Raw genomic sequence first — 14,931 nt, forward strand, 5'->3', positions numbered from 1 at the left:
TGTATCACCGTCAAAGAGTGCGGAAGTCAGGGCCTGCGCACAAAGCTCCCCTGATCTCTTTGCCAGTGATAGAGGAGCCTTTCCAGAGGACTGATGTTGACACTGTGGGACCACTAGCCATTCCCAGAAGCTCTGGAAAAGGTTTCTATCTTACTGTGGTAGACTATGCTACCTGGTACTCAGAGGCAGTGGCTGTCCTCAACTAGGGCAGATAGGGTGGCGGAGGCCCTGTTGGCCTTCTTTTCAAGAGTAGGATTTCCCAGGAAGATGCTTACCAACCAGGAAGCTCAATTTAAGTCTCAAAGAATGGAGGTTCTCTGTAAAAAAAATGCAGGTGAAGCATCTGGTATCTGGAGAAAACACCCCCAAACCAAAGGTTTGTGTGAGCGATTCAACGGTACCCATAAACAGATGCTAAAAGTGCTGGTTGAGACCCAAGGACGCGACTAGGAGAGGTACCTCCCACACCTGCTATTTGCTTACCGAGAGGTTCCGCAGGCCTCGACAGGGTTCTCCCTCTTCGAGCTCCTGTAGGACAGCCGAATCCGGGGACCCCTTGGGTTGGTAAGGGAATCCTGGGAAGAAGAGCCGAGCCCTTCAGAATTTTCTATCATGGAGTATGTCAGGCGCTTCAGTGACAAGATGCAGTTGGTGCATGACAACAGGGCGCAGGCCCTGGCTGACCAGAAGCACTGGTACGACCAGAACGTGGACCTACCAGGTAGGTCACAAGGTGTGGGTGCTGGTCCCCATACCAAAAGCCTCAGGTGGCCTGGGAAGGCACGTATGTCGTACACCAGCAGCTCAACCCAGTCACCTACGTGGCCACCCTTGATCTCGCTCGGGGTAGGCGGAAGGCCTTCCACGTTAACATTATGAAGGCTCATCAAGAACGTGGAGCCTGGGTCCTACCGGTCTGCAACCTGCCTGAGGCTGGGGAGGAAAACCCCCATCTTGGACATGCTGGCTCAAGCCAAGGCGGACAGGTCCATAGAGGACGTGAAGGTAAGCGCATTGCTATCCGCACACCAACAGTCACAGTTGCAAGCCACACTGGAACCCTTCCAGGCCGTGTTTAGCAACAGACATGGAAGGACTGATGGTCCACGAGGTGGACACCAGGAGTCACGACCCACTACAATGGACATCCTATCGCATCTCAGATGAGGTGCAGCACGTCATGTGCCAGGAGATCAATGAGATGTTGCAGCTGAGGGCCTCACCTGTAGTCCTGGTGCCAAGGAAGGATCGGACCACCCGGTTCTGTGTGGACTGCAGGGGGCTGAACGCCATAACAGCCTCCGATGTGCACCCAATGCCACGCATCGAGGAGCTGCTTGAGCAGTTAGCTGGTGCGCGCTATCTATCCATTATGGATCTGAGTCGGGGATACTGGCAGATTCCCCTGAGCCCCGAGGCACAGAAGTCCCCCTTTATCACCCCCTTCGAACTATATGAGTCTACGGTCATGCCTTTTGACATGAAGAATGCCCATGCCACATTCCATCGGATGGTCAACCACCTGCTTCATGGACTGGAGAGGTGCGCGGTGGCATATCTGGATGAAATTGCCATCTTCCGTTCCACCTGGGAGGATCACCTTCAGCATCTCTAGGTGTTCTGGCGCATTCACCAAGCAGGCCTGACCATCAAGTCGGGAAAGTGTCAGATGTCTGCAACTAGCTCCACGTGATCCACAACCTCTTTACCTCCCGCAACCTTTCCTTCCTGGCCCTCACTGAGACCTGGCTGCCACCCCCTGACACGGCCTCCCCTGCCTCACTGAGTTACGGTGGCCTCCACTTTACCCACACTCCTCACTCTAGCAACAGACATGGTGGAGTGGGTTTCCTTCTTTCGAAAAACTGATCCTTTAACCCTATCCAACCCTCTCACCCTCATTTCAAGGTTCACTCTGTCCGTATCTACTCTCCCTCTAATCTCCAAATGGCTGTCATAAACCGACCACCGGGCTCAGCCACTGCCTTCATCGACCAATTCTCCACCTGGCTCCTCCACTTTCTCTCTGCTGACATCTCCACCATCATCATGGGGGACTTCAACATCCCCATTGACACCCACCAGCCAGCAGCCTCCAAACTCCTGTCACTTACCTCATCCTTTGGACTTACTCAGTGGTCCTCCACAGACACCCACACAGATGGCCATACATTAGACCTCATCTTCACCCGCCTCTGTTCCCTACCCTATCTCACAAGCTCTCCCTTCCCCCTATCTGACCATCTACTCACCTTCTTATCCTTGTCCTCCTCACCTGCCCCCCATGTCCAGCCACTAGCACATCCTCGCACACCTAGACACTCACAGACTCTCAGACTCTATTCTACCTCTGTCCTCCATAACTTCACTCCACGATATGGACACCGCCACCGCTTTCTACAACGCCACTCTTACATAAGCCATAGACTCAGTCGCCCCTCTCATGCATGGCAAAGTGCGACAAATCAGTAGGCAACCCTGGCACAACAACCTCACCAAAAAACTTCGACAATCATCCAGGGTTGTGGAGCGGCGTTGGAAGAAAACACGCCTTGCCAGACGACTTCACTGCTCTCAAACAAGCTACACTTGCCTTCAAATCAGCCCTCACCTCTGCTAAACAGACCTAATTCACAAACCTTGTATCTTCATTATCCCACAATCCAAAACAACTGTTTAGCACATTTAACTCTCTCCTCCGCCCACCACTGCCACCTCCAACTCCCCTCATCTCTGCCGAGGATTTTGCCACCTATTCCAAAAACAAGATCGGCCAAACAAGGCAAACCTTTACTGTTCCACCACCCCAACCACTCCACATACCAAACGTCTGCCCTTCCCTTATAACCTCCCTCTCCAACATCACTGAAGGAGACCTTACTCATTCCTTTCAAAATCACACCTCACCACCTGTGCACTTGACCCCATCCCTTCCCACCTGCTCCCAAACCTCACTAACACGCTCATTAGGGTGTTTCATTTTTCCAAAGTTATGATTTTCATATGACTGCTTGAATCCTTGGTCTAAGTCATCTTAGTGATCCATGTAAAAATTTTTAGCAAAATCGATTAATGCTTAGGGGTTGCACACTTTGATCTGAAAGTACTGAAATTCATGAAAATGTATCGACATCACACTAATGTGTATGTTGTGTTTCTATTATGTTTTGCAGGTAGTTAAACTGAAAATGAGTACTAGAAAGGGAATTTGGTCACTTGAAAAGGTGCCTGGTGGTGAATTTTTGGGAGCTCGGATCCCTTCCAAGAGACAAGTGCTTTTAGTTTTCATTTACCATCACAAGGAAATGAAAGAAACACTTGTGTGTGCTGCTAAATCTACAAGTATTAAACTACAGGAAGTGTGGAAGAAAGCAAGTATCCCTGTCATAACAGAGGAGAATATCCAAACTCGTACACAGAAGTTTATACAAGGAATATCAACATCTGGGTAAAGAGAAATCAAGAAACATTGACAAAGCAAATATGAAGCGGCAGATTTGGAAAGGTGATCTTGTTGAGTTATTTGATATTGCCAGGCAAAATATCATGTCCATGAATAGCGTACTAGAAGACGATAAAGCATTCCTTATGTCACAAATAGAGGATCGTATGAGTTCATCAATGAGTGGTGTAGATAAGGTTCTTGCCTCACAAATTAAAAGGAAGAAAATAAATACAGAAAAAAGGAGGCATACAAGATGAAACATTATAAAGAAATCGCCAAAATGAACAAGACAGTTTTAGAGGAGCACTCAGTCTCATCTCCATCATCATCAATTCACAAAGAGGACAAATTTTCTGCACCACCAGTGAAAAAATCTTGTGCAAGTCGTAGATTAAAACCTCTTGATCACACACTCATGGCTACATGGGATCGAGAACAACTCTCCATTGACAAGCAAGTACTTCATTTATTGCAACTGCAAAAAGCTTTGGTCACGATGTTTCATGCATTTCCATATCTCCATCTACCGTTTTCCGAGCTCGGGCGATTAACAGAAGACAAATGGCTGAGAACATGGAAAAGTCTGTTTGAAAATCCTCCTCATTTAGTCTTACATTGGGATAGTAAATTGTTGCCCTCGGATGCCTGTGGGAGTGTCAAAACTCTGGTATCTGGTACCAAAAATTTGGTATCTGTCAGAAGCTAACATAGGATTGGCATTTTTGGATGAACATATCAGTGAGGCTAGTTTCACACTAGGATATCTCCACGCAGCGCACGGCGCCGCTAAGCCCCACCCTCTGCCGCGCCCCCTCCTCCCTATTATCGCACAACACTGCATGCGATCTGCGCACCCTATCTTTAGCATAGGGTGCGCTAGTAGGATTTTTGCGTGCGCTGCGCACTTTTGAAGGTGCGCCGAGCGCACCAAAATGCAACATGGTGCGTTTGGCGCACCTTCAAAACTGCGCAGCGCACACAAAAATCCTACTAGCGCACGGTCTGCGCACCCTATGTTAAAGATAGGGTGCGCCGATCGCATGCAGCGCTGTGCGATAGTAGTCAGATGACTGGAGGGGGCGCGGCTTAGCGGGGCCGCGCGCTGCGTGAAGATTCGCTAGTGTGAAACTAGCCTCAGGCTGAGAAGGATAAGATGTTTGAAAATTTAAGAATGAAACCTGCAAAGAAAAAGGAACTGAAACGGTTGGAAGGTAAAAACCTTGTTTTTGAAGGAAAAGACCTCAGCGATTTTGTTACAAGTAAAACAAAGACATTCTTTGAATTGTTTGGGATCCACGACGTAGAAGAATATTGTAGTGATACACTAAGAACCTCCATCAATGCTCTTAAGGTGGTGAATGACACCGCGGAAAGGGGCATTACTCTGAGAAAGAAGTTTAATAATTCAATCAGAGATGAACAACAGAAACAGTTCTTGTTAAGAGTTGTCGAGTATCATAGAAAAAGCTGTCACCAAGCGAACAAAAGAAGGAGTTGCATCTTTCACAGCACATTAGTGTAAATCATTTAATACGTATGATACTGCCTATCAATGTTACTGTTTATTGTCACTATTATTCTAAGTTTTTAATTGTTTGAATTTCTAATAAAAAATACTTAACACTGAAAATCTGTTTTTTGCGTACTGTTATTAAACTGATAAAAGTGTGCAACCTCTAAATATTGTTCGATCGTCTTGAAGTTTGGCATACGGTATATACTCGTGTATAAGCCGAGATTTTCAGCCCATTTTTTGGGGCTGAAAGTCCCCCTCTTGGCTTATACACGGGTCATATACCTGGGGTTCGGCGGGGGAGGGGGAGCGGGGGTGTCAGAGATCATACTTACCAGTCCTGGCGCGTTCTCTGCAGCATCGCTTCTCCACTGTCTCCCTTCCTGTCTTCTGCGGTCACGTGGTACCGCTCATTACACTCATGAATATGCGCATATTCATGAGTGTAATGAGCGGTACCACGTGACCACTGAAGACAGGAAGGGAGACAGTGGAGAAGCGAGGCTGCAGAGAAAGCGGCAGGATGGGTGAGTATAGTGACATTCACCTGTCCCCCGGTCCATCGCTGCTCACCGCTGTTTCTGCTGCATCCTGTGTCAGTGACGTTTAGGCAGCAGGGGGCGCGGTGACGTGGTTAGTGCGCGCCGCCCCTCTGCTGGCTAAAGAAGCGGCAGACAGCGGCGATGGACCCAGGAGAGGCGAGTATGGCTTTTTTTTTTTTTTTTTTGAAGCATATGGGGGCATAGTCTATGGAGCAGCATATGGGGGCATAGCCTAAGGGGCAGCATATGGGGGCATAGCCTAAGAGGCAGCATATGGGGGCATAGTCTATGGGGCAGCATATGGGGGCATAAACTATGGAGCAGCATATGGGGGCATAAACTATGGAGCAGCATATGGGGGCATAAACTATGGAGCAGCATATGGGGGCATATACTATAGATTCCACCCTAGGCTTATACTCGAGTCAGAAAGTTTTCCCAGTTTTTTGTGGCAAAATTTGGGGGGGGGGGGGGGTCGGCTTATACACGGATCGGTGTTGTGAGTTCATTTTCCCCTTCACCATTAAGGTCTGATGAACTCCCTCTTCTGGTGAAGGAAGGTAGTGAGGCTGATTACCAAGCATCTGGGCAGGATGATGATGACTGGGTGACGGGAATTGCTGACTGGACATAAGGCAGCCGACGCCCTTCTGCCTTGCTGGTGATCTCTCTGGGGGATTCTAGGAGACCAGTCTGATTCCTGCTCCTCAAAAGCTAAGTTTTCTGCCCTGCTTTTTGCATTTGTGTTTTGGTTTTGTTTTTCTGGATTTCTGCCATTCCCTGCTGGGGTGTGCTGAATTCCTTTTTGCTCTGTCTTCAGAAAATACCTGAGTACTGATATAGTCTTTTTGAAGCCTAGCGTCTTCAGGGCTTTTTTCCCTATCAGTCTGTTGGCTCTTGTTTTGATAGGGTTTTGGCGGATTACAGACAGCAGCTTTTCTATCCTGTCCTATGTAGTTAGGCTGAGCAAACGATGGGGCCCAAACTATCTATCTGTGTGAGTGTTTTTTCATCTTGCTTCACCGTCATTCTATGTTGGGGGCTGCCTATTGCTTTGGGGTCTGCTCTGGGGCAGTTTAGATTTCCCTGTCTTTAGGCTATGTAGTTCTCCGGCTGTGATCGAGGGATCTAGGGCACCGTAGGAACCCCCCACGGCTACTGCTAGATGTTGTTGATAGGTTCAGGGGTCTGTAATCCGATAGCTGCAAACTTCTCTGGTTTTCTGGACTTAGCTAGTATTTCTGTTTTTGCCTTCTACGGTGACTCATTCATAACAATCACCAGCCATACCGCAGATCCTAGGGTACTCAATAGCAGGAAAGAATTGTGTAAAAAAAAAAAAAAAAGTGTGTATATTTTTTCCTCTATATCTCTGAGGCCGTAGGGGGAATTTTTTTTTTCTCTCAATAGAGATAAAGCAATTGTCTGATCGTGTGGAGCAGTTCGCTGCGGAAGTGCGGGGAATTTCAGCCTACCTTGCTCATTCACATGCTGCTGAACCAAAGATCCCTATTCCTGATGTGTTTTTTGGGGATCGGTCTAAATTTTTTAATTTCAAAAATAATTGTAAATTATTTTTTGTCTTGAAGCCTAACTCGTCAGGGAGCTCCGCGCAGCAGGTTAAAATTGTCATCTCTTTGCTGCGTGGCGATCCCCAGGATTGGGCGTTTTCTTTGAAACCAGATGATCCTGACTCATGTGAACGCATTTATTCAAACCTTGGGGTTGTTGTATGACGAACCTAATGCTATTGATCAGGCTGAAAAGACCCTGTTGGCATTGAGCCAGGGTCGAGATTCTGCAGAATTGTACTGTCAAAAATTCCAAAAGTGGGCGGTCCTTACTACCTGGAATGATAATGCCTTGGCAGCTCTCTTTCGGAAGGGTTTGTCAGAAGCCGTAAAAGATACTATGGTGGGATTTCCTGTTCCCTCTGGTCTTGACGATTCTATGTCATTAGCCATTCAGATTGACCGGCGTTTACGTGAACGCAGGACTGCACAAGAGGTGTTGCCACCTGTTGAACAAGTGTCTGAACCTATGCAATGTGATAGAGTTTTGTCCTGGGAGCAATGTCAGGAGTTCAGAAGGCGTAATAAGCTGTGTTTTTTTTGAGGAGATGCCTCGCATATCATTTCTGTCTGTCCTAAACGAGAGAAACGTTTTGCACACACGTTTTCTGTGGGTGGTGTTCAACCTAAGTTTCTTCTGGCAATTACTCTGATCTGCTCCCTGTCCACATTTTCCGCCAAGGCTTTTGTGGATTCGGGAGCAGCCCTGAACCTAATGGACTTGGATTTTGCTAAACGTTGTGGATTTCCGATGACATCTCTGCGGACGCCTATCCCTTTGAGGGGGATTGATGCTACTCCTTTAGCGAAAAATAAACCTCAGTTTTGGACCCCGGTGGTAATGCGGGTCGCCCCAGGCCATCAAGAAAATTGCAGATTTTTGGTGTTGCATAATTTGCATGATACCATTGTTCTGGGGTTTCCCTGGTTGCAAATTCATAATCCAGTTTTGGATTGGAAATCTGTGTCTGTGGTGAGTTGGGGTTGTCGGTGTGCCCTTAGTGAGGCTCCGGTTTTTTCCACCTCACCTCAGTCGCATGATGTTCCTGACTATTTGGCGGATTTTTATGATGTATTTAGTGAGAATGAGTCTGCGTCTTTGCCTCCTCATAGGAGTTATGACTGTGCAATTGAACTGAGCCCGGGGTGTAAATTTCCCAAGGGTCGGCTCTTCAATTTATCTGTACCCGACTACGAGGCTATGCGATCCTATATTAAGGAGGCGTTGGAGAAGGGTCATATTAGACCATCCTCTTCACCCTTAGGTGCTGGGGTTTTTTCGTGGCAAAAAAGGATGGTTCATTAAGGCCTTGTATTGATTATCGTGCCCTCAACAAAATTACTATTAAATATCAGTATCTGTTACCCCTGATTTCGGATCTATTCTCCAGAGTTAAAGGTGCTTGCTGGTTTACCAAGCTTGACCTCAGGGGGGCATATAATCTTATCCGCATTAAGCATGGGGATGAATGGAAGACGGCGTTTAATACTCCGTAGGGACATTTTGAGTACCTGGTGATGCCTTTTTGGCTCACTAATACCCCTTCTGTCTTCCAGTGCTTCATGAACGATATTTTCCGAGACTTTGTCGATAAATTTTTGATTATCTATCTGGATAATATTTTGATCTTCTCCAAGGATTGGGATTCTCATGTGGAACATGTTCGGACTGTGTTCCGGATCTTGAGGGAGAATTCCCTGTATGTCAAAAGGATCGAAATGCCTTTTTGGGGTACAGAGGATTTCTTTTTTGGGATTTATTTTGTCTCCGTCAACTATTGAAATGGACCCGGCCAAGGTACAGGCCATTTATGATTGGGTTCAGCCCACTTCTTTGAAGGCCCTCCAGAAGTTTTTGGGTTTTGCTAATTTTTATCGGAAATTTATAGCAAAATTTTCTAGTATTGCCAAGCCATTGACTGATCTGACTAAGAAGGGTGCTGATGTGTTGAATTGGTCTCCGGAGGCTGTTGCTTCCTTTCAGGAGCTGAAGCGAAGATTCACTTCTGCCCCGGTTTTGCGGCAACCTGATGTCTCACTCCCGTTACAGGTAGAGGTGGACGCTTCTGAGATTGGTGCAGGAGCTGTTTTGTCCCAAAAGGATCCTGTAACATCTAAAATGAATCCCTGTGCTTTCTTTTCCCGAAAGTTCTCTCCATCTGAACGTAACTATGATGTGGGGAATCGGGAACTGTTAGCCATGAAATGGGCATTTGAGGAGTGGAGACATTGGTTGGAGGGAGCTAAACATCAAGTCGTGGTCCTCACTGACCACAAGAATTTGATTTACCTGGAGTCGGCCAAACGCTTGAACCCTAGACAGGCTAGGTGGGCCTTGTTTTTTACACGTTTTGATTTTGTGGTCTCTTTTCTTCCTGGCACTAAGAATGTCAAGGCTGACGCTCTCTCTAGGAGCTTCTTTGCTGATTCTCCTGTGGTGACCAAGCCTGCTTCCATCTTAGGCGAAGGGGTAGTTCTTTCTGCCATCTCGTCCGATTTGAGACGTGCTCTGGAAGAGTTCCAGGAGGACAAACCTGAGCGTTGTCCCAGTGGAAAGTTGTATGTTCCTGACCAGTGGAAGAAGAGGGTGATGTCTGAAGTTCATTGCTCTGCATTGGCTGGTCATCCAGGTATTTTTGGTACTAGAGATCTGGTGAGTCGGTCTTTTTGGTGGCCCGCCTTGTCTCGTGATGTCAGGAATTTTGTGCAGTCCTGTGGGACTTGCTCCCGGTCTAAACCTTGTTCTCGCTCTAATGGGTTGTTGATGCCTTTGCCGGTCCCCAGGAGGCCATGGACGCATATTTCAATGGATTTCATCTCTGATATGCCTGTATCTCAGAGAATGACTTATTTGGGTGATATGTGATAGGTTCTCTAAGATGGTTCATCTTGTACCACTCCCTAAGTTGCCATCTTCCTCTGAGTTGGTGCCCCTGTTTTTGCAACAGGTGGTTCGCTTGCACGGGATTCCTGAGAACATTGTATCTGACAGAGTTCAGTTTGTGTCTAGATTTTGGAGGACTTTCTGTTCCAAGCTGGGAATTCAGTTGTCCTTCTCCTCTGGTTTTCACCCTCAGACCAATGGGCAGACGGAGAGAACAAACCAGACCTTGGAGTCGTATTTGAGATGTTTTATTTCCGCTGATCAGGATGATTGGGTTTCATTTTTGCCCTTGGCCGAATTTGCTTTAAATAATAGAGCTAGTTCTGCCACTTTGATGTCACCTTTTTTTGTAACTTTGGGTTTCATCCTCTATTTTCTTCAGGGCAGGTGGAGCCCTCTGCCTGCCCAGGTGTTGACACTGTGGTGGAGAGAATGCACCAGATCTGGGACCAAGTGGTGGATAAGTTATCTCTCTCCCAGGAAAAGGCCCAGCTGTTTTCCAACCGACATAGGACCATTGGTCCCCAGTTTAAGGTTGGTGATATGGTTTGGTTGTCATCAAAAAATATCGCTATGAAGGTGGCTTCTCCTAAGTTTAAGCCTAGATTTATTGGACCTTACAAGATTTTGGAGATTATTAGTCCGGTCTCTTTTCGTTTGGCTCTTCCTGTCACATTTAAAATCCATAAAGTGTTTCATAAGTCCTTGTTGAAGAGGTTTGTTGAACCAGCAGTTCCTGGGGTGGCACCTCCGGACCCTGTATTGGTTGAAGGTAACATGGAATATGAGGTAGAGAAGATACTGGATTCCCGTCTGGCTAGACGGAGACTCCAGTATTTGGTTAAGTGGAAGGGTTATGGTCAGGAGGATAATTCCTGGGTCTCTGCCTCTGATATTCATGCCAAAAGATTGGTGCGTGCCTTTCATCTGGCTCACCCTGATCGCCCTGGTGGCGTGGATGAGGGTTCGGTGACCCCTCCTCAAGGGGGAGGTACTGTTGTGAGTTCATTTTCCCCTTCACCATTGAGGTCTGATGAACTCCCTCTTCTGGTGAAGGAAGGTAGTGAGGCTGATTACCAAGCATCTGGGCAGGATGATGATGACTGAGTGACGGGAATTGCTAACTGGATATAAGGCAGCCAACGCCCTTCTGCCTTGCTGGTGATCTCTTTGAGGGATTCTAGGATACCAGTCTGATTCCTGCTCCTCAAAAGCTAAGTTTTCTGCCCTGCTTTTTGCATTTGTGTTTTGGTTTTGTTTTTCCTTGTTTTTCTGGATTTCTGCCATTCCCTGCTGGGGTGTGCTGAATTCCTTTTTGCTCTGTCTTCAGAAAATACCTGAGTACTGATATAGTCTTTTTGAAGCCTAGCGTCTTCAGGGCTTTTTTTCCCTATCAGCTGTTGGCTCTTGTTTTGATAGGGTTTTGGCGGATTACAGACAGTAGCTTTTCTATCCTGTCCTATGTAGTAAGTTTGGGCCCCATCGTTTGCTCAGCCTATCTTTCTATCTGTGTGTTTTTTCATCTTGCTTCACCGTCATTATATGTTGGGGGCTGCCTATTGCTTTGGGGTCTGCTCTGGGGCAGTTTAGATTTCCCTTTCTGTCTTTAGGCTATGTAGTTCTCCGGCTGTGATCGAGGGGTCTAGGGCACCGTAGGAACCCCCCACGGCTACTGCTAGTTGTTGTTGATAGGTTCAGGGGTCTGTAATCCGATAGCTGCCAACTTCTCTGGTTTTCTGGACTTAGCTAGTATTTCTGTCTTAGCCTCCTACGGTGACTCATTCATAACAGGTCGGCTTATACACGATATGCTGTATATACTTTTTACATTAGTGAAACTCGGGGCGTAAGGAAAGTCAGCAAAAATTTGACATTTTAATTTTTACCAAATGAAACACCCCAACGCTCATCCCAGCCCTAACCCATCTCTTCAACCTATCGCTATCTTCTGGTATCTTCCCCTCTGCCTTCAAACATGCCACCATCACACCCATCCTCAAAAAAACAAACCTTGACCCAACTGCTATGCCCAGCTATCGCCCCATATCACTCCTCCCGTTTGCTTCATAACTCCTTGAACAGCATGTCCATGCTCAACTTTCCTCCCATCTCTCATCTAACTCCCTCCTTGACATCCTCCAATTTGGCTTCCACCCCCCCCACCACTCCACTGAAACTGCCCTGACCAAAATTACTAATGACTTACACACAGCCAAAGCTAACAGACAGCTCTCCATCCTCCTCCTTCTCGACCTGTCCTCTGCCTTTGACACAGTCGAGCACTGCCTACTTCTACAGATTCTTTCTTCCCTTGGCATCAAAGACCTTGCCCTGTCCTGGATTGCCTCATACCTTTCTGACCTCACATTTAGCGTTTCCCACTCCCACACTACCTCCTCATCCCGCCCTCTCTCTGTTGGAGTCCCCTAAGGCTCTGTCCTGGGGCCCCTACTTTTTTCCATCTATACCCATGGCCTAGGACAACTAATAAAGTCCCATGGCTTCCAGTACCACCTGTATGCGGACGACACTCAGATCTACCTCTCTGGCCCAGATGTCACCTCTCTGCTGTGCAGAATCCCGGAGTGTCTATCAGCCATATCCTTTTTCACCTCTCGCTTTCTAAAACTCAATGTAGACAAAACTGAACTCATTATCTTTCCTCAATCTCACGTATCTTCCCTACCCGATCTATTATGGTGAACGGCATCACGCTCTCTCCCGCACCTGAAATCCACTGCCTCGGAGTAAATCTCGACTCTGCCCTGTTCTTCAAGCCGCATGTCCAAACTCTTGCCACTTCCTGTCGCCTCCAACTCAAAAATATTTCCAGAATCCGTCCCTTCCTCAGCCCTCAATCTACTAAAACTTGTACATGCCCTCATCTCCCGCCTTGACTACTGCAACACTGTCCTCTGTGGCCTCCCTGCTAACTCTCTTGCACCACTCCAGTCTGTCCTCAACTCTGCTGCCCGACTAATCCACCTCTCTCCTCACTACTCCCTTGTCTCTCCCCTCTGAAAATCCATCTACTGGCTACCAATTCCCCACCGAATCCAGTTCAAACTATTAGGCCGGGGTCACACTGGCAAGGAATACGGCCGAGTGAGAGGCGCTAAAAGCACGCATTAGACACGGACCAATGATTCTCTATGGGGTCCCTTGCACCAGCTGTATATTTCTCATCCGTATTCTATCCGTATTCTGCGATTGTCAGCGTACTACGCCCGTAGTACGCCAATGCAAGTCTATGGGTGCGCAAAAAATACGTATTACACACGGACCACACATGTGACTTGTGAGAAATACGCACCCGGTGTCTTTTAGCAAAGCCAGCAATTCAGTGCGCTATACAGTAAACTCACACTGACAGTTTTAATAAAGAAAGAAAGAATAGATATATACACATAGAATACACACATATATATATATATGCATTCTATGTGTCTATATCTATTCTTTGGTTTCTGTTAGAAACCCTGTCATAGGGCTCCATTATATGTCCATTTTGCAAGCCTGCGAGAAAATCTCGCCATACGGATTACATACGGATGCTTACATGCGCAAAATACGCGACCACACCTTGATTACGGATGACATATGGAGCACTGTTTAGGGGCCATTGATCCGTATTACGCATGTAAAATACTGACCGTATTTTGCGTCGGTTAGTGTGACCCCGGCCTTAACCCTTACCTACAAAGCCATCCACAACCTGTCCCCACCCTATATCTCTAAACTAATCTCCCAATATTTTCCCTCACGTAATCTTCGATCCTCCCAAGACCTCCTACTCTCCTCCACACTTATTCTTTCCTAACACAACCGCCTCCAAGATTTCTCCTGAATATCCCCCATCCTCTGGAACTCCAAGCCTCAACACGTCCGATTATCCACCACCCTCGGATCCTTCAAACGGAACCTGAAAACCCATCTTTTCAGGAATGCTTACAGCCTACAATAACCATTCTGCCACCACACCACCGCCTCATCACCACCAGAACAAGATTGTACCGTAGGACACTACATCCATGCTGTTCCTGACAGTTGACATGAACCTTAAAGAGAATCTGGGAGAAATGTGAAATCCCCCAATCACATCTGACGCCGCAACCCAAAGATGAGAGAGATAAGAGCCGTCCCTTTATGACCCCAAGGTGCAGCAGAAATTGGACTCTGAGGTTCTGTACGTGTGGGGGGATGATGGAGCGCGGCATGACAGATTGCAGGGGGAGGGACGACGGAGCGCGGCGGAGGGACGACGGAGCGCGGCGGAGGGACGACGGAGCGCGGCGGAGGGACGACGGAGCGCGGCGGAGGGACGACGGAGCGCGGCGGAAGGGAGGGATGACAGAGAGCGGCGGAAGGGAGGGGGATGATCACAGAGGAGTCACCTGCTTTCAATATCTGGCAGCGGACACGTGCTGCATCCATAGAGCTGCCAATTCCTGATCGTCTGCACAGACATCATTTTTGGTGGTGATTTTTCGCCACGCACTAGTACAAGTGAAATCTGCATGTCCCTAGTATCACTCCGGAGTGTGAACTACGTCCAGAACTGACAATCCAGCCATCAGTCACGAGGGGGCGCCAGTGGACGCACTGGAGGAGGAGAGGGCCAGGTGCAGACGGCAGCCATGTCACCTAGCAGCGAGAGGACGTGAGGGCGGCGGCGGCTCTAGCGGTGCGGCTCTCTCCCAGGTACCAGACCTGCCGCCACTGGTGTTCTGACCTTGCTCCACTCTACTGCACCGAAGAGCTGCCGCCTCTCATTCCCGGCACTGACCTGTGATTGGCCGCCGCTTCTTCGGTTTCCTGCTCAGCTGCACAGGTCACGTGATATGCAGGGGTGTGAGCGACGTCTGTGAGGGGCAGGACAGGAAGCTGCACTGCTGCTCCCCAGAGCGAGTGCGCGCCGTGACTAACACTGCCAAGTGTCCAGCAGGGGTCGCTACGCCACACGACTTCAGCAAGAA

At 47.9% G+C, this 14,931-nt stretch overlaps 1 protein-coding gene across 4 annotated transcripts in view; it reads right to left on the reverse strand.

The window, feature by feature from the left end:
• Positions 1-14,931, reverse strand: part of LOC141052668 (death domain-containing protein CRADD-like) — a 33,466-nt gene extending 18,535 nt beyond the window's left edge. Inside the window, exon 1 of one of the 4 annotated variants that reach the window (XM_073549912.1) lies at positions 14,688-14,931. The gene's annotated coding sequence lies outside the window, so the exon portion shown is untranslated. Of the gene's footprint in view, positions 1-14,349; positions 14,579-14,599; positions 14,621-14,687 lie in introns of those variants that run through there. The other 3 variants (XM_073549911.1, XM_073549914.1, XM_073549913.1) reach the window with 3 other exon arrangements.

This window comes from Dendrobates tinctorius, unplaced genomic scaffold (genome assembly GCF_039654945.1).
Source record: "Dendrobates tinctorius isolate UK_male_01 unplaced genomic scaffold, ASM3965494v1 ptg000162l, whole genome shotgun sequence".
NCBI lineage: Eukaryota > Metazoa > Chordata > Amphibia > Anura > Dendrobatidae > Dendrobates > Dendrobates tinctorius.